Source organism: Hippocampus guttulatus, chromosome 21 (genome assembly GCF_054856545.1).
Source record: "Hippocampus guttulatus isolate MCC_2025c chromosome 21, RoL_Hgut_1.0, whole genome shotgun sequence".
NCBI classification, from domain to species: domain Eukaryota; kingdom Metazoa; phylum Chordata; class Actinopteri; order Syngnathiformes; family Syngnathidae; genus Hippocampus; species Hippocampus guttulatus.
In genome coordinates this window covers 745887-766140 of record NC_141281.1, presented here as the reverse complement: position 1 = coordinate 766140, position 20254 = coordinate 745887, and the positions used below count along the sequence as shown (strand labels likewise).

Below are 20254 nucleotides of genomic sequence, written 5' to 3'. Positions count from 1 at the left end.
GGACCGCTACATCCACTACAACGGCTTTCCTCTGCCCTTTATCTATGATCATGATATCTGGTTGGTTCGCCATTACCATCTTGTCAGTCTGGATCTGGAAGTCCCACAGGATCTTCGCTCTGTCATTCTCCACCACCTTCGGAGGTGTTTCCCATTTTGACCTTGGGGTTTCCAGTCCATACTCCGCACAGATGTTTCGGTAGACTATGCCAGCCACCTGGTTATGGCGTTCCATGTCGGCTTTCCCTGCCAGCATCTTACACCCTGCAGTTATGTGTTGGATCGTCTCAAGTGCCTCTTTGCACAACCTACACCTTGGGTCTTGTCTGGTGTGGTATATCTGGGCCTCAATGGCTCTGGTGCTCAGGGCCTGCTCCTGAGCAGCCATGATGAGTGCCTCTGTGCTGTCCTTCAGGCCAGCCCTCTCTAGCCACTGATAGGACTTCTTGAGATCAGCCACTTCAGTTATGGTCCGGTGGTACATCCCGTGTCGGGGCTTGTCCTCCCATGATGGTCCCTCTTCCAACGCCTCATTCTCTGTTCCCCATTGTCTGAGACATTCTCTGAGTACGTCATCCGTTGGAGCCTTCTCCTTGATGTATTCATGGAGCTTGGATGTTTCATCCTGGACAGTGGCTCTCACACTCACTCGTCCCCGGCCTCCTTCCTTTCGGCTTGCGTACAGTCTCAGGGTGCTGGATTTGGGATGGAACCCTCCATGCATGGTTAGGAGCTTTCGGGTCTTAACGTCTGTGGTCTGAATCTCTTCCTTTGGCCACTTTATTATTCCTGCAGGGTATCTGATCACTGGCAGGGCATAGCTGTTTATTGCCCGGGTCTTATTCTTGCCATTGAGCTGGCTTCTTAGGACTTGCCTCACTTGCTGGAGGTATTTGGCCGTAGCCGCTTTCCTTGTTGCCAGTTCGAGGTTGCCATTGGCTTGAGGTATACCGAGGTACTTGTAGCTGTCCTCAATGTTTGCTCTTGTTCCTTCAGGGAGTGAGACCCCTTCAGTGCGGACTACCTTTCCTCTCTTAGTCACCATCTGACTACATTTCTCAAGCCCGAATGACATCCCGATGTCGCTGCTGTAGATCCTGGTTGTGTGGATCAGGGAGTCTATGTCCCTTTCGCTCTTAGCGTACAGCTTTCGGTCATCCATGTAGAGGGGGTGACTCTACATGGATGGTGACAGCTCCATTTCTGAGGCGGTATCCATAGCCTGTCTTGGAGATTACTTGGCCTAGGGGGTTCAGTCCTGTGGAGAACAGCAGTGGGGAGAGTGCATCACCTTGGTATATGCCACATTTGATGGACACTTGGGTAAGTGGCTTGCCATTGGCTTCAAGTGTGGTTTTCCACATCCTCATCGAGTTCGCAACGAAGGCCCTTAAGGTCCTGTTCGCCTTATATAACTCCAAGCATTCAGTGATCCATGTATGTGGCATCGAGTCGTAGGCTTTCTTGTAATCAACCCAGGCTGTGCACAGGTTGGTATGTCGGGACCTGCAGTCTTATGCGACTGTTCTGTCAACCAGGAGCTGATGTTTGGCTCCTCTGGTATCTCTATCAATGCCCTTCTGTGCTTCGCTCAAGTATTGATCCGTGTGTCCACTTATCTTCGCCGCAATGATGCCTGACATGAGCTTCCATGTTGTGGAGAGACAGGTTATTGGCCGATAGTTGGATGGGACTGCACCCTTTGAGGGATCCTTCATGATCAGGATAGTTTTGAGAGATCCTTCATGATCAGGATCGTTCGCCCTTCCGTTAGCCATCCTTGGTGAGTCCCATCCCTCAGCAGCTGGTTCATTTGTGCTGCTAGGCGCTCATGGAGTGCTGTGAGTTTCTTTACCCAGTAGGTGTGGACCATGTCCAGGCCTGGTGCTGTCCAGTTCTTCCTATCTGAGACTCTTTCCTGTATGCCTGCCACTGTTATTGTAACTGGGTTCTGTTCAGGGAGGTTGCTGTGCTCCTCTCTCAGGGTCACCAGCCATTGTGCACTGCTGTTATGTGCAACCTCCTTCTCCCATCTGCCTTTCCAGTACCTTTCAGTTTCCAGTCTTGGTGGGTCAGCTCTGTTGTTAGGACCCTGCCACTGAGCGTACACTTTCGCAGGTTGTGTTGCGAACAGCCCGTTTATTCGTCTTGCCTCATGCTCTTTCGTGTCCCTCTTTCGGCGACTGGACAAGGCTTGGAGCCTTTGTTTGGCAGTTTCGAGTGCTTCGGGTATGGTCATCTGGATGTACCTTTCGGGTATCGGCCTTTTCATCACACCTCTCTGGGCCTCCGTCAATTGACTCACATCTTTCCGAGCCGCCTTGATCTTAGCCTCCAACCGTCTTTTCCATGGTGGGTAACGTATCTCATGGCTTCCATGGTTGCTCTTATAGCCAAGCATCTCTAGGATCACTGATGCTGAAGCGTATATCAGCTCATTGGTTTCCGTGATCGTTATGGTAGGGATTGCCCTCAGAGTGCTGCATTCACACTTTCCATGAGACTTTCAGGTGGTACTTCACATAGCCGTTGTAATCGGTTTCTAGGTTGCCCAGCTTTCATTCTCGCCATGATCTTAGCTTTCAGGTCAGTTGCTGCCTCGCTCAGCATTTCATTCATTGGGGCTGGCCTCCCAATCTCATCATCTGCATTCATTGGGGCTTGCCTCCCAATCTCTGGTATGACCTCCTCCTCTGATCTGGCAGCCTGGGGCCCTTCACAATGGAACCTGCGTTGTACCTCATCAATCTCAAGTTGTGAAAGCAGTTGCCGTTTGTGGATGTTCGAACACTGAGTTACTAGTTGTTTCGCGGTCAACCGTGACTGTGGGTTTCGAAGTAACCATTCAGCCCACATTCTCTGCATGTAACCCCTCTGACTAGGGTTGCTTGAGTAGTAGCATTCCAACAGAGCCATGTTATCGCATCTCGCCCATCTCCGCTCTGTTCCAGTAGCCCATTTTTCATCAAGGTGCTCTGGTTCCCCAGCACCTGACGCAGACCTTGTTGGCCGGGCGACGTCTGAGCTGGCATGTCATTCATTTTATTGTCTCTCATCATTGTATGAGGTAGGCATGAGCGTGAAGGATCTTGCCCAAGGACCCACACTGGATGGTGTTATGTGCTCATTTTTGCCCCGTCTCCCGTACGTCAAACCGATGCCTTACCAACTGAGCTATCCAGCCGCTCTCTCTCTCTCTCTCTCTCTATATATATATGTATGTATAGTAATCCCTCGTTTATCGCAGTTAATGGGGACCAAAACCACCCGCGATAAACGAAAATCCACGAAGTCGCGCCGCCACCCCTCCATATAGGTACATGTACATATTTATAAAGCCAAATCTAATGGTATACATGCATGTAGAAGTAAATTTTAAAGTAATTAACACGACTTAATGCTGTATACTAATACAGGTATATCTTTTTTTTTTAATGAATGTTTGAAAAAATCCACGATGCACTGAAGCCACGACAAACGAACTGCGAAATAGCAAGGAATCACTGTATATATATTACAGCTGTCAGTTTAGTGCATTATCGGCGTTAATTTCAATCAATTTTCACGTGATTCCATTTTTTTATCGCAAGATTAATGTGGCAACATGTCACAGCGGATGTTACGTTGCTCTATAAAAAAAACGGAAACAAAACAACCAGCGCGCTGCACAGGTCCACGTCCATGTCTGTTTTGCCAGCCATGGCAGCATGAGACACCGAAAAGGGATACTTCAAGAGTTTATGAAGAGGAAGTTTACTTTTAAAAAATTGCCAGATGGTTCCACTAACAAGACCACAGTTACCTGTATGTTTTGCAGTCGTAAACTGAGCTATCATCATAGCCTGTCGAGTCTGAAATGCCAGTTAATGGCCAAGCACACAGCTGATGTGAGTACTCTGCCCCCTCGTCTAAGACAGACAGCTATGGATCATTTCAAAGCGAAGAAAATGGATAACATGAAGAACATATTTGCTGAAGCCATAGCTAAATGTATGGCTACTGCATGCAAGCCTGTCAACATTGTCCATAGATAGACTCAAGCTGAAATCATTTGCATTGCATCTAACGACTCCACGACGAATTGCCAACGAGAGCCTCCATGACAAGCTATCTACAGAAATTGTACGTAGCAGAGAAGGCTAAGGTACACCAAGCGGCAGAAGACACTGTTTCGGGAGAGAAATATGAGACTACGTTGATGAGCCTCTGGTGAATAAAGAGGTTGCCTGTTGAGTACGATGTATGCCACTGACGCGATTGTTGTTGTTTGGAACTATTTTGTGTTGAAGGTTACCGTGTTCCGTGCCCATATAAATAAAGGGGGCGGAGCTTCTCTGTGTTTGTCTGACAGTGACGGTGCGCTGAGGCACTTCAAGAGTTCAGCGGTGCAGTGGTAGTGAGCACACTGAAAATAAAACGTCTCCAGTGTTGTGCCTTGAATCAAGTCTAATCATCCGAAATGATGTCGACACAAAACCACAGAGAGACTTCCGCGCAAGAAGGACCAACAGAAACAACATAGCCTGACTGCTGTGTTCAAAGCAAACTTGAGAAAAACGAAGTATGCAACCATGACTTAAATCCACTGTAGGCTGTGTCCGAGTTTACCTTAGATGTGCACTTTATAATTTTATATTGCTCTTTTTGATTCCCTCAAAAGAGCTATGAAAGGAGCTGTTGTGTGACAAAATATTTTTTCACTGTTGTTGATGGACAATAATATTGTGTGAGAGATTGTGTGAATAACTGCTCCAAATGAAAAAGGTCCATGTAAAATCCATCCATCCATTTTCCGAACCGCTTGATCCTCACTAGGGTCGCGGGGGGTGCCGGAGCCTTTCCCAGCCGTCTCCGGGCAGTAGGCGGGGGACACCCTGAACCAGTTGCCAGCCAATCGCAGGGCACACACAGACGAACAACCATCCACGCTCACATTCACACCTAGGGACAATTTAGAGTGTTCAAATAGCCTGCCATGCATGTTTTTGGAATGTGGGAGGAAACCGGAGTGCCCGGAGAAAACCCACGCAGGCCCGGGGAGAACATGCAAACTCCACACAGGGAGGCCGAAGCTGGAATTGAACCCGGTACCTTTGAACTGTGAAGTCGACGTGCTAATCACTGGACTACCATGTAAAATTGAAAATTTAAATTGTTTCAGTAAATATTTGCATTTGTCCATAGAAAACTGATCCATGATTCTATAGTCATGAGAGCATTAAAACGGGAAAAGATAGGACAAAAAAATATTGAAGTAAATTTAAAAATGATTAAAAAATATGTGAATAATCACGATTAATTATGAATTATTATTAGTTAATTATGACAGTTGCATTTTTAATCATGATTAAATATTTTAATCGTTTTGCAGCTCTAATATATATACATACAGTGTATATATATAATATAAGCGACTGGATAGCTCAGTTAGTAAGGCACCGGTTTGGTGTACGGAAAACTGGGTTTCGGTTCCCGCTTGAGACAATGCACATAACATCATTCAGTGTGGGTCCTTGGGCAAGATCCTTCACACTAATTCCTACCTCATACCAGTGGCGTGCGGTGAGGTTCATGGTTGGTGATTCACTGACTCCTTTAGTGTCACATTTACAAATATATAAAGCACAAAGGGTCGCTTATTCAATTGGCTAAACATTATATTTGCGACATGCAGATATACGGCAAGCAGCACGAGCCAGTTGCATGTATCAACCCAGTTTGTGATGATTGCGCAGTTTGTGCTGGGGAACAAGAGCACCTTGATGAAAAATGGGCTACTGAAACGAAGAGGAGATGGGCAAGATGCTCTGTTGGAATGCTCCTACTCAAGCAACCCTCGTAAGAGGGGTTATATCAAGTTCAAGGTCAAGTTCATCTTTGTTGTCAAATATGCTTTATGTTTGACATGCAACATAGATGAAATTTCTTCCTCTCAATCCTCAGTGCAAACATGCAGAGAATGTGGGCTGAATGGTTATTTCGAAACCCACAGTCACGGTTGAACACAAAACAACGAGTAGCTCAGTGTTCAAACATCCACAAAGGCAATTGCTATCGCAACTTGAGATTGATGAGGTACAACACAGATTTCATGTTGAAGGGCTGCAGGCTGCGAGATCTGAGGAGGAGGTGAGACCAGAGATTGGGAGGCAAGCCCCAATGAATGCAACTGATGAGATTGGGAGGCCAGCCCCAATGAATGAAATGCTGAGCGAGAATGCAACTGACCGGTAAATTAAGATCATGGCGAGAATGAAAGCTTGGCAAACTAGAAACTGATTACAACGGCTCTGTGAAGGACCACCCGAAAGTCTCGTGGAAACTGAATGCAGCACTGAGGGTGATCCCTCCCATAGTGATCACGGAAACCAATGAGCTGATATATGCTTCAGCATCAGTGAACCGAGAGATGCTTGGCTATAAAAGCAACCATGGGAGCCATTAGATACATTACCCATGGAAAAGACATCTGTAGGAAAAGATCAAGGCAGCTCTGAAAGATGCGAGTCAATTGACAGAGCCCAGAGAGGTGTGATGAAAAGGCCGATACCCCGAGAGGTACATCCAGATGACCATAACTGAAGCACTCGAAACTGCAAAACAAAGGCTCCAAGCCTTGTCCAGTCGCCCAAACAGATACACGAAAGAGAATGAGGCCAGACGAATAAACAGGCTGTTCGCAACCCAACCTGTGAAAGTGTACGCTCAGTGGCAGGGTTCTAAGAGCAGCACAGACCCACCAAGAGTGGGAACTGAAAGGCATATGGGAGAATCACACATAAAACAGTGCACAATATCTGGTGGCTCTTGAGAGAGGAGCCGAGCAACCTCCCTGAAGAGAACTCAGTTACCATAACAGTGGCAGATATTCAGGAAAGAGTCTCAGACATGAAAAACCGGACAGCACCAGGCTCGGACATGGTCCACACCAGCTAGCGAAAGAAACTCACAGCACTCCATGAGCTCCTAGCAGCACAAATGAACCAGCTGCTGATGGATGGGACTCACCCAGGATGGCTAACCAAGTGCGAACGATCTTTATCATGTAGGATTCCTCAAAGGGTGCAGCCCCATCAAACAACAGCAGTGAGATCGGGATGTCATTCGGGCTTGAGAAATGCTGTCGGATGGTGACTAAGAGAGGCAAGGTAGTCCACACGGAAGGGGTCTCACTCCCTGAAGGAACAATAGCAGACCTTGAGGACAGCGACAAGTACCTCGTTATACAGTACCATAAGCCAATGGCAACCTCAAACTGGCAACAAGGAGAGCAGCTCCAGCCAAATACCTCCAGCAGGTGAGGCAAGTCCTCAGAAGCTAGCTCAATGGCAAGAATAAGACAATAAACAGCTGTGCCCTGCCAGTGATTGTAAATTTCCCCAGTGTGGGACAAATAAAGGATATCTTATCTTATCAGATACCCTGCAGGAATAATAAGGTGGCCAAAGGAAGAGATTCAGACCACGGATGTTAAGACCAGAAAGCTCCTTACCATGCATGGAGGGTTCCACCTTAGCACACACTGTAGTCAAGACGTCAGGAAGGAGGCCGGGGACTAGTGAGTGTGAGATCCACTGTCCAGAATGAATCATTCAAGTTCCATGAATAAATCAAGGAGAAGGTTCCAATGAATGACGTACTCAGAGAATGACTCAGACAATGGGGAACAGAGGATGAGGTGCTGAAAGAGGGACCATCATGGGAGGACCAGCCCCTACACGGGATGTACCACCGGACCATAACTGAAGTAGCTGATCTCGAGAAGTCCTATCAGTGGCTAGAGAGGGCTGGCCTGAAGGACAGCACAGAGGAACCATCCTGGCTGCTCAGGAGCAGGCCCTGAGCACTAGAGCCATAGAGGCCCAGAATACCACACCAGACAAGACCCAAGGTGTAGGTTGTGCAAAGAGGCACCTGAGACGATCCAACACATAACTGCAGGGTGTAAGATGCTGGCAGGGAAAGCCTACATGGAACGCCATAACCAAGTGGCTGGCATTAGTCTACCAAAACATTTGTGCGGAGTATGGACTGGAAACCCCAAGGTCAAAATGGGAAACAACTACGAAGGTGGTGGAGAATGACCGAGCGAAGATCCTGTGGGACTTCCAGATCCAGACTGACAAGATGGTAATGGCGAACCAACCGGATATCGTGATCATAGATAAAGGGCAGAGGAAAGCCATTGTAGTGGATGTAGCAGTCCCAAGTGATGGAAACATCAGAAAGAAGGAACACGAGAAACTCGAGAAATACCAAGGGCTCAGAGAGGAGCTGGAGAGAGCCTGGAAGGTAAAGGTGACAGTCGTGCCTGTAGTGGTCAGAGCACTCGGGGTAGTGACCCCCAAACTAGATGAGTGGTTGCAACAGATCCCGGGAAGAACATCGGACATCTCAGTCCAGAAATGTGCAGTGCTGGGAACAGCAAGGATACTGCGCAGAACCCTCAAGCTTCCTGGCCTCTGGTAGAGGACCCAAGCTGAATGGGGGACGGACACCACCCGAGGGGTGAGACGAGGATTTAATATATATATCTATATATCTATAGATATATAGATATATATATTAGAGCTGTCAAACGATTAAAATATTTAATCTAATTAAAAAAGCAACTAACATAATTAACTCAAATTAACTAAAAATTTATCGTGATTACTCACACATTTTTATCGTTTCTGAGTTTCCTTTTATATTTTTTGTCCTATTTTTCCCCATTTTAATGCTCCCATCAACATGGAATCATGAATCAGTTTGCAAAATGCAAATATTGAATGAAATAACAATTTCGATTTTCAATTTTACATTAACATTTTTCACTTGGAGAAGTTATTCACACATAATCTCACACAATATTACTGTCCATCAACAACAGTGAAAAAAATATTTTGTCACACAACAGCTGCTATCACAGCTCTTTTCGAGAATCAAAACAGAGCAATACAACATTATAAAGTTCACATCTAAGATAAACTAGTACTTAGCCTATCGTGGATTTAAGCCACAGTTGCATACTTCGGTTTTCTCAAGTTTGCTTTGAACACAGCAGTCAGGCTATGTCGATTATGTTGGTCCTTCTTGCTCGGAATTTACAGTCTACAGCAGCAAGATTGTGGGTAGAAAGAAGAAAGAAGAAAAAAAGTGTCAGTTTTCGGTGTCTCGCGCTGCCGTGGCTAGCAAAACAAACATGTGCGTGGACCTGTGCAGCGCGCTTGTTGTTTTGTTTTTGGTTTATTTACGTGCGCCGCGTTAATCTCGCGAGAAAAAATGTAATCCCATTAAAATTCATTTAAATTAATGCCGATAAAAAGGCGCTAAACTGACAGTTCTAATATATATATATATATATATATATATATATATATATATATCAAAAGCTCTGATCGCAAGCTCCAAATGCAGACTATTGACCACTAACAACTTCCGGTGATGCACATCCTGAGTCACTGTCAGTTAAAGGTGACCTGTGTTTTTATTTTAGACCATTTTAATTTTATAATTTTATTTTATTATTGTTAATGTGAAACTGACAGGATGCTTAGGGTGCAGTGTCCACTCACACAAAAAAATGTCTCATATCAATAACACACACACATTCCCCCCTTCAACTCACGATTGACTTGGGACCAGACCGCAAGCTCGCGGTTGATTGCGATCGATGTATTGGGCACCCCTGGTGTATACTGTTTTTTCAACCATTTCAGTTTTTCCAGTTTTCCTGGGATTGGCGAAAATGATTTTCATGAATCACCCCACCCCCACTGGTTGTATTTTTAGGTAAGTGGCTCTTACTTCACCCATTTCGGATCAGAACAGCGTGTAGTTACATTTTTAAATAGTAAAATAAAAACAAATAAATAAACAAAGAGGTGGAAGAATGCTAGGTAGGGAAATTGTGTTGATGCCTTTTTGACCACAGTCAGGGTGTAGCCAGATCCCAGTTTAGATTTAAGAAAAAGCGGTGAGCCACAGCAGCACAGCTTTCCCTGGGAGATGATGGCAATACGATCACTAAGCAGTTCTGCCTCGTCCATGTAGTGCGTAGAGAGGATTATAGTTCGGCCTGAAAGACAAAAAACTGCATTGATAGTATCATGGTGACACTAATGGAACTTGACCTCTTGCGTTTTACAAAATCAATAGAAAGTGTTGACATAATTGAACTTTAGGCCATCTCCGAAAGTAAACGAATAATAGAATGCCCCTCAAACCGACAATCTGAGTTCACCCTTGCGATATTTCAGCAACAAGTCCCAAATGGACCGACGGGAGAATGGGTCCACTCCTGCTGTAGGCTCATCCAAAACAACCACCTTGGAGCCTCCAACGAAAGCAAGTATCACCAACAGTTTCCTCTTCATACCACCTGTGGACAGCATAAAGGAGATTAAAGGGTATGTTGCAATTAACAAAAAAAACCCCAAACAAATAAAACAGTAAAAAAAGCTATTCATTAAAGCAGCAATGAGCTGACAGACGGACAGTACGTGATTAAAAACTCCCTATTTAGTCGAAACTCTGAAGCAAGGGAATATTTTTCTCCCATCACGGTTATCATACTACAAATGTAAGAGCTCACCAGAGAGGTTTTTAACAAGTTCGTGGCGTTTACAAAGAAGTCCAACCTCTTGAAGCCAAGAATCACATTCCAACCTCACTTCGTCTTTCGGCCTGCCCCTCAGACATCCATAAAACCAAAGATGCTCCCCCACTGTTAAACTGCAGCAAAAAGACACAGAGGAAAGAAGATTTTTGTTTTATTGTTTTGTGTAATTTCATCCGATTATATTCTCACTATTTGTTCGTCTTTCCCCCAGTTATTTTCTTATGACAGACAGTGATCCCTCGCTATATTGTGTTTCATTTATCGCGGCTTCACTGGATCGCGTTTTTCTTTTTTTTTTTTTCAAAATACTGTATTCAGAAAAAAATGCCGAATGACTCAAGAGGGTTTTGTACATGACCTACCATCACCCTCCCTTGTGGTTTCTTTCTGACTTCCGGGAGTGAACGCTGGCGCGTTTGGCTGCCGCTGCTCAACCCGTATTGTGTTTCATTGTTTTTGTTATTGTAAAGTGTCCTTGGGTGTCTTGAAAGGCGCTTATATATAAAATGCATTTTTATTATTATTATTAATATGCATTTTAGAAATAGTTAAGCATTATTTCTCATGCTATTGAGCACCCAGGCTTCTGATTATTTCTGCAAAATACACAACTACGGTACCTAAGATCTACCGCATTTTCACTCCCTGGCCAATGTAATTAGTGAAGCTAAAACTTACCATGCTCAAGAGATAGCACTAGCAAACGACAACGAATGGCGAGAGCAGGTGAGGGGCGGCGAGAGAGAACGAGCAAGCCTGAGCGGAGGAAGGCAAGTGGCGCTCGACCCACTGCAACTCTCTTCAATACATCCGCAACTGTACTGGCCTCCCTTCACGTCATTCATTCCTCAAAACTAACCCATTCCGCAACTTTTTAAACATCCTATAATCTTTGTTTCTCATTTTTCTTTTCTTGACATTCGTTTTACAACTTGTGTATATTTTGCTTTGAAGTCTACGTTTTTATCCCGTAACTCTTAATTCCTGTTGGAATGTTTTTCAGTCCTATTAAAAGCGCTTTCAAATGAAAAGTAATATTATTATTGTCGTTAAAAGTCAATCTTTTAGATGGATTAGATTTCATTGACTATGTCAGTGAGGTGCTTATAAGTTTATTATTAAGCTTGCGGTTTCCCATCCGTGCAAGTTAGTCTCAGATCTTGGTTCTCATCATGGAATGAACTCATTTATTGGTTCTTAGATTGTGCATGACCATTTTATTCTACTTTTGGGATTTGTGAGTGCATCAATCTAACAAGACAATCCTTACAAGTCAAACAGGACATTGTCTTGTGGACAAACGCCCAGGATCTTTCGGATGATGTTCAAGTGGTAGCAGACGTCCATTCCGTTGATGTAGACCGTCCCCGAGGTGGGCGGGAACATACCAGTCATAACAGATCTGACACACACACACACACACACACACGCACGCACGCACGCACGCACGCACACACACACACACACACACACACACACACACACACACACACACTTTTGTCAGTGCAGATTATGTAATAAAAATGAAATCAATTCTGTGATATGAAAACAATCTGTGATATGAAACTAACTGTAACACATAGCAAGTAAATACAAACTTAAGCATTTGGGCATTATATCAGGAGGGAGGGGTTGAAAAGGGGGCACTTTCTGATGCAGCTTTAAATCTGAGTCAAACATTGGTAAAAGGTTGCAAAACTGAAACTGCTCCTACATGGTGGTAGTTTTTCCTGCTCCATTGTGACCCAGAAATGAGGTGATCTGCCCCTCATAGAACTTCAGGTTGAGGTGGTCGACAGCCATCACGGCTCCTTTCTTGTAGATTTTCACCAGGTTATTTATGCTGACGCCAAGGACCAGGTTACTTGGGTCAGCTTCAATGAGCTCTAAATAGACATCATTTCGAAGAAGAAACTATCAACTGCAGATCTCAACAAATATCACTAAATGTTCAAATGATAATACTTTTAACATCATATGCTCTGACCTTTTCTCGCTAAAGATCCTACTCCATGATCAAAATCCAAGATTTCCGCACGGTGTTGTGCATAATCTAGGGCAAAATTAGTTTGATGAATGAATTTGTCAACTATGTTAGTTTTCATTGATATACATGAGACTTTGGAAATGCAAAAGGAGCAAAATGTTGTTCCATGCCCACGTAACTAAAGAAAAAACCCTGAACGACTGCTGCACACTTTGGTGTCACATGGCAACGTCTCAAGAGTTGAGGAATAAATGGCATGATTTTGTCTTTGGAGAAACTTCTCAGCGCTTTGCAACCACAATGAACTGCGCTGAGGTATATTTCGTGGAAGATAATTTTGTCAGTGTGAACGTTCACGTTTTCAAAAAAGACATTTCTGGGTTTCAAGCGAGTCGGCTACTGCCAAATCATAAGAATATACTGTATGCTCAAGGGTGTTGAAACTATTGCAATTTAACTGCTCTTTCATTTGGAGGATATTTTGTCTGTCATATGAGTAGGTTTCATCAGTCCATGCAACAAGACAGGACTGCAAAAGCTTGCTTGTGACACTTTCCCCTTATTCCATCCTCCCCGTTCACGCCATGTTAAGTCTTGAGATTCGTTGTACTTGTCTTTAAAATGCACACTCTTTGTGCTAAGGGTTTTTTTTTCCCCTCAGTTTCAAACCATACTCCCATTTAAGGAGAATGGTTAGAGTCTGTCTTGTTCCCCCCTTGTTTTTATTTTAACATCTAAGACAGAGGTGGAAAAACTCCGGCCCGTTGGTCTTTTTAATCCGGCCCGACGAAGGTTGGTGCGCATTAAGGTTCAATGTGAATGATTGCATTAATTTCATTTGGACTTGTAATCACATAATTTCATATTGCAGAGCACAGGGAGGGAGAGGGAGACGAAGAAAGAGGGAGAGAGTAATGACCGCGGACGGGAAAGTGATATGTATCTGAATAAACGAAGCGGGTTACAAAGTACGAAACACTCAGGAAACGCTTGGAGTCGGAAAGACTCAAATCTACGAGACTTTGAAAAACAAGGAAGCGATTCTTGCTCAGTCCAATTCTGGCAATTTCCATGCTCAGAGTGAATTGCTTGCAGCTCGAGTAAATGAACGTTTAAGATAAGATATCCTTTATTTGTCCCACACTGGGGAAATTTACAGTCTCCAGCAGCAAGAATGTAGGCAGAAAGAAGAAGAAAAAACAAACAAACACCGTTCAATTAAGTGCAATATAAAAACAAAAATGGATAAATCGCAGGGCTATTTACAGTTGTTTTCCACATTATTTAATTATTATTAATATTATTGTTGCTATTTTTTATTCAGCAGCCTGACAGCAGTTGGTAGGAACGAGCGTCGGTATCTCTCCTTCTTGCAGCGCGGGTGTAACAGTCTCTGGCTGAAGGAGCTACCTAGTGCTGTCAGGGCGGGCTGGAGAGGGTGGGAGGGACTGTTCATCATAGCTTTTAGCTTAGTTAGCATCCTTCTGTTGCCCACCTCCTCCAGAGTGTCAAGGGAGCAGCCCAGGACAGAACTGGCCTTCCTGACCAGTCGCTCCAGTCTCTTTCTGTCCCGGGCTGAGATGCTGCCTGACCAGCAGACAATGCCATAATGTATGGCCGAGGCCACCACCGAGTTATAGAAAGTCTTAAGGAGCGACCCCTGAACCCCAAAAGACCTGTTTCCTGAGTAGGGAAACTGTCCTTTCCTAATCAGGGTGTCCGTGTTTGTAGCCCAGTCCAGTTTGTTGTTCAGAAGAACACCTAGGTACTTGTAGGAGGTCACCCTCTCTATGTCCATACCCTGGATGTTCATCGGTGCTGGTGAGGACTGTTTCCTGCAGAAATCCACAACCAACTCCTTAGTTTTCCTAGGGTTGATCTGGAGGAGATTCTGCTGGCACCAGTCCACAAAGTCCTTCGTCATTCCCCTGTACTCCCGATCGTCCCCCTCTGTAATGAGGCCAACAATCGCAGAGTCATCGGAGAACTTCTGAAGGTGGCAGTTTGGAGTGGCGTGTCTGACGTCCGAGGTGTAGAGGATGAACAGGAATGGAGCCAGAACAGTCCCCTGCTGCGCTGATGGTGGTCCACTCCGGCGTTCTGCAGTTTGCCTCACAGCAAGTTGGGCTGGATGGTGTTGAAGGCACTGGAGAAATCAAAGAACATGATTCTCACAGTGCTCCCAGCCTTCTCCAAGTGTGACAGCACTGAGTGGAGGAGGTAGATAATGGCGTCTTCCACGCCGATGCCAGGCTGATAAGCAAACTGCAGCGGGTCCAGGGCCGGGCTCACCAGCGGTCGAAGGTGGGCGAGGACGAGTCTCTCCAGCGTCTTCATCAGATGAGACGTCAGCGCCACCGGTCTGTAGCTGTTCAGCTCCTTAGGGTGGGGGGTCTTGGGCACTGGGACCAGGCACGAAGTTTTCCACAGCTGTGGAGCTCTGCCCAGCTTCAGGCTCAGGTTGAACATGTGCTGGACAATGTCACACAGCTGGTCAGAGCAGGTCCTGAGGAGCCGGGAACTGATCTTGTCTGGACCTGCTGCCTTCCTCACATTCATCTTCCTCAGTTGGTTCCTCACCTGCTCTGTTGTGACGGACAGGCAGGAACCAGGTGACAGACTGGGTTGATGAGAGCTGATCGAAAGAGGAGGGGGAGGAGAAGAAGTCCTCAGTGAGAGTGGTTGCAGTTGGTGGTTGGGGGAAGGGACAGACGACTGGTCGAAACGGTTGAAAAAAACGGTTCAGTCCATCTGCCCAGTTCTTGTCCTTCTCAGTCAATGTCTTTGGGCTGTCATGGCCTGAGATGGTTCTCAGGCCCCTCCAGATACCAGTGACATTGTTGGCCTGCAACTGGTCCTCCAATTTCATCCTGTATATCTTCTTCCCCTCCCTGATCTTTCTTCTCAGCCGAATCTGCACGGCCTTCAGCTCCTCTCTGTCTCTCGACAAAAAAGCTCTCTTCTTCTCCTTCAGGAGGGCCTTTATGTCGGGATTAATCCATGGTTTGCTGTTGGAAAAACACCGCACAGTTCTGGTGGGTACGGTGTTCTCCTCACAGAAGTTTATGTAGTCCGTGAATTTTTCCTGGAATGGGTTGACTGTTACCGTGTTAAAAACATTCCGCAAACTGGACCGCTAATAAGAGAGGAGGCGAGTTTCATTGCGCTAACTATGAACATCGAAGACTTCGAAGCATCCCGTGGCTGGCTTCAAAAGTTCTTTGCCCAACATCAGCTGAGCAACGTTGTTGTCATGTGTGGTGATCTAGGGGAGGTAAAGTTAGAGACAGTGAGTGAGTGGAAAGAAAAGCCACCAGGTCTCTTACTCATCTCATTTTGTAGCAAATAGTCCTAGCTTTGTTATATTTTGTATATTTTTTATTTTATAGTTTTTATATACCTGTACTGTATGCTACAGTTTTGGAGCAATATTTTGTCACATATGTACAGTATGTTGTTAACGTTCTTGGACATTCATGCAGGACATATACCATAGTTGTTTCATTGTTTTCATGAAAAACAACAACAACAAAAAGAGTAAGTTCACACTTTAATGCTTTTGTTATGTTGCTGTTTGGTATGGACTGTCAACATATGCAGTTTTTTTATGTAACATATCGTGTGCTGACCCGGCCCACCTGTCAAATTTTAGAAATCAATGTGGTCTCCGAGCAAAAAAGTTTGCCCACCCATGATCTCAGGACGCTTAACAGCAAACTGCCAGGATACCTGTTCTGTCTCCCTCTGTTGGTCATTGTTTTATGTTATAAAAAGTTGAATAACCATCATTTTTATTCTTTACTATATTCTTTTGCACACCTCTCATTTACTGTGCAATAATCTAATTGTAATGTGTATTTATTACATATTTTGATGCACTTTTGTGCTTTAGAAAAGATTTAGGTCTGAATTTGGCGGGGGGGGGGGGGGGGGGGCTTGGAACAGATTAGAGCATTTGCATGGAAAACGTGTCTCTAGTTACAAATTTTCTGGTTCAGAAATTTCTTTCAGAACCAATTAATTTTGTAAGTAGATGTACCACTGTACTTGCCTCAGCGAAAAATCCAAAACGAGAACAAACATTCAGCAAAGGTATGTTTCTGTGGTAGGTGTAATTTGTGGAATAATTTTGAAACAGATCTGAAAATGTGTGACTCGCTTGCTGTGTTCAAAAACAGATTCAAAAGTCAAATCCAAAAAAAAGCTGTCATGTAACTGAATATTGATTATGAGTATGAGAGAAAAGTGATGTAAGACATTGCCAGTGTGTTCACGTCGTCCTTGACAAAAACACACAAAACTTGCAGGAATATATAAGTATAGCACGAATAAGGGTGAAAAAGTATTTGTATGTACACTTTTTCCTTTTCTTGTCAAATTGATACGCGAAATGAATGACATGAATGACATATTAATATACAATTACTTGAAATTCATTATGTAAATTGTGCTGAATGATGACTTTTTGTTTTTCTGTTTTTTCAATTCTACTTCCCTTTCCTTCTTTCCTGCCATATGGTCACCCTTGACTCCGGGATGAGTTGACAATTTTTTGCCATGGTTCACAATGCCGTTGTGCCTCCAAAGGAAATGCCACCAGCTGCCAGCTGCCAAGTCTAGGTCATATCGCAAATTGCTCGGTGCACCCAAATTGATGTCGAACCTCGACGGGCTGATTTAAATGGCACGACTTAGTACCTCTATTCCTAGCTATTGTGCTACAAGCGACCGTCGCGACTTAAGTTTCAGTCCAAGTTAGTCAACACAAAATATCAAGTTATACTTTTGGATGCAAGCCGGCTTATAACAAATGACTTCTACCTGCACCAGTCACTAATTTTCCCTTAAATACAGATCCAATTATTGCTTCATATAAGATAATATATCCCTTTATTTGTCCCGCAATGGGGAAATTACAGTCAGAATTCAGAAAGGAAATCGCTGGGTAGGGAGAGGGAAAAAAAAACCACGCCCGAACTATCCTCTTCTGAGGATAATTTAAGTCCAGGATAAAAAATATATATATATGTAATTATAATTGAGTATTTGTGGAAAACTAAATGTTGAGTATATACTGAATTTTATGTCTCAATTGCTTCAAACCCAAAAATCGACTTTAGCATGCGTGAATGTGCATTTCAACCTGCTGCAAATTCTGACCTTGCCACATTGTGCAACTGTGATTCAAATTTAGGTCAATAACCTGTGGCCGAAATTTGGCCACTCAGGAAAAGTAGTTGCCGAACCCTGAACGCTGTCCCGTAAGCTTCGGCCGGATCAGTTTGTGTTCCGCATTCCGAAAGTCTCACCTTTATTCTCCTCCATAGGGGCAACTGGAATCTGCCTGCTTTTCACCACTTGAATTCCCTTCCAATAGTTGATATCAAAGAGGAAGTTCCACGGCAGGGGCAAGCCATATTGACCTGAAGCACATCCACTCATGTATGTTATTGTCATAACACCAAAGTCAAATCAGTTTTTGCCTAAATTCGAGTTGCACATACAGTACAAAGGCAATTGAATATTGCGCTCCAGTTTTAGTATGTCAGGCCAGTCTGCCGCCACGAGGATTGCTTCCGACAGCGAACTCAAAACAGGGTCCCATAGTCCAAGTACTAGGCAGGAAATTCATTTTTCAAATGCGTTTCTCAATCAAGTCTTACTACCTAGCATTTAAGGACTGTCAAGTTTCCAAGTCGCTGTCGGATAGTTGACCTTGCTCGCTGCTGTACCTCAAGCTTTGATTTTTAGACCTCGCTATCATTCGTAGTCGCTCTCGTTTTTCGTGGTTCCTTTTTTGTAAGGATTTTATGTGGTTTGCTGTTGGTCTTTTGTTTTGTGTTGTTGGACTCTGAACATTTCGTTTGTGTGTCTTCAGTGTTTTTCCTTGTACCTTGCTTTTTGCAAGCGCGTCGAGTTTGCTTTTCCCGGCTCGTTTTGTCCAGTGCTTTCTGTCGGTATTTTTGTTTTGCCTGAGCCTGAATTGATTGGGATTGAAAAACATCATTCGGTTTGATTCTGGCACCTGACATGGAACAGTCAGAAATAATCAGAAATTAAGGAGCCAACATGTGACAGCATATTTTAATTTGATTTGTTATTGTTTAAGATGCCACTTTTCTTCTGAATCAGTTTTGGTTTTAGCAGGTAATGATTATTATACAAGTCTACTTGTGTGTTGCTACTACTGAAGCTTGTTACTAATACACGTGACTAAATATTTATTTATACTTCCGACATGCCATAGCCCAATAGCAACACCTGAAAACCAATTTCAGGTGCCTATATTGTAACAGGAGATATTTGCAAAGAAAGACGGTACATAGAAAGAGGTTTCCACGTTTAATAACATACCTAACGTTTCTTTTTCCACGGCAGTAAAAGAGCACTCACACAGCTGGCTTTAAAAAAATGGTACCGTTCCCTGTCGAGTAATGCTTTGTTTGAACGTGAAAACATCCTAGCTTGCCGTAATAACCGATCAACCATTCCTCCATGAGGCTTTCTACCATGCACGCTTTCATGTCAACATTCACGACAATGTTTTTCGGTATGTTTTCTTTTGGCATATGTAACCAGGTGAACAATACTCTATTGTTGTAGTGAATGCTGCCTCATTTAATAAATGGAGCACAATCACTATAAAAGCAGCGTCGGATAATCTCATGGGAAATCTCGTGAGACTTGGACCACAAAGTGAAGGCAGACGAACGCTGAGCTATGCTTGTTCAGACTAAGGGTGTGGAAAAGAATCAATATTAATTGATGCATCGATGCGCACGTGCGCGATGCGAGTGCATGGGCTCATTCACTGGGTATGACCCAATTGACCGGTGAAATCTAGATTCATCACGATGCATTGGTGGGTATCGGTAAAATCTGATTCAAGCGCCGTTTTATTCACGTTAAACGTCACCTAGCTGCCCTTTCCTAGGCGCAATGAATGCACCGTCATTATTTTGCGTTTTGTGTTGAATACGGACGGAAGCCGTGAGTCACATACAGTGCAGTACACTACTAGCGAAACACGATGTAAGTTCGCGCAAGCAGCAGTGAGGAAACTAGTATATTTAATGCACCCGCATACAGATCTTATGTTTGGAAATACTGCGGCTTCGAAAATAAAGATGGAAAGCTTGATAAAACCTCCGTAATTTGCAAAGAATGTCGCACTAAGAAGCCATACAACGGCAGCACCACAAATATGCAGACCCACTTGAAACGATGGTACCCCATTACTGCCAAGTTTCCCGCCCCCTCCCTCCCCGTCCAGTTCCTCGTCGGACACCGGAGAAACTCTTGGCAAACCGGGTCAGGATCAGAAAAAAAATCGCCTCTTATTTTGGGGGTCACCTTGCAGCTCACTGTGACCGCGCAAGGAAAAACTATATATGTATGACTCTTTTGGACATTTCATTTTGAGACACTCAGTGAGAGTGGTCTGTGTACGTGTTAAGGAAGTATTCGTCTAGAAGTAGTAGTAGAAAATTGTTGAGGAATTTCACCTTGTTATGAGAACTATTGATACTAGTCTCTGTCCTGAACATCTGCTGAAGTACTTAAAACAAAGAATGTTGTGTGAAGTTTAGATCCTGTTTCCCCTTGAGTGATTAACAGCCCCAAGTGTCTTCTTCTGGTCTTCCATCCCTGCTGAGCCCCTCAGA

The 20254-nt window shown here is 44.2% G+C and overlaps 1 pseudogene; it reads left to right on the top strand.

Annotated features, from left to right (window-relative positions):
• The first annotated feature begins 6195 nt into the window (after positions 1 to 6195).
• LOC147186587 (uncharacterized) lies at positions 6196 to 6936 on the top strand (annotated as a pseudogene).
• Positions 6937 to 20254: the final 13318 nt, after the last annotated feature.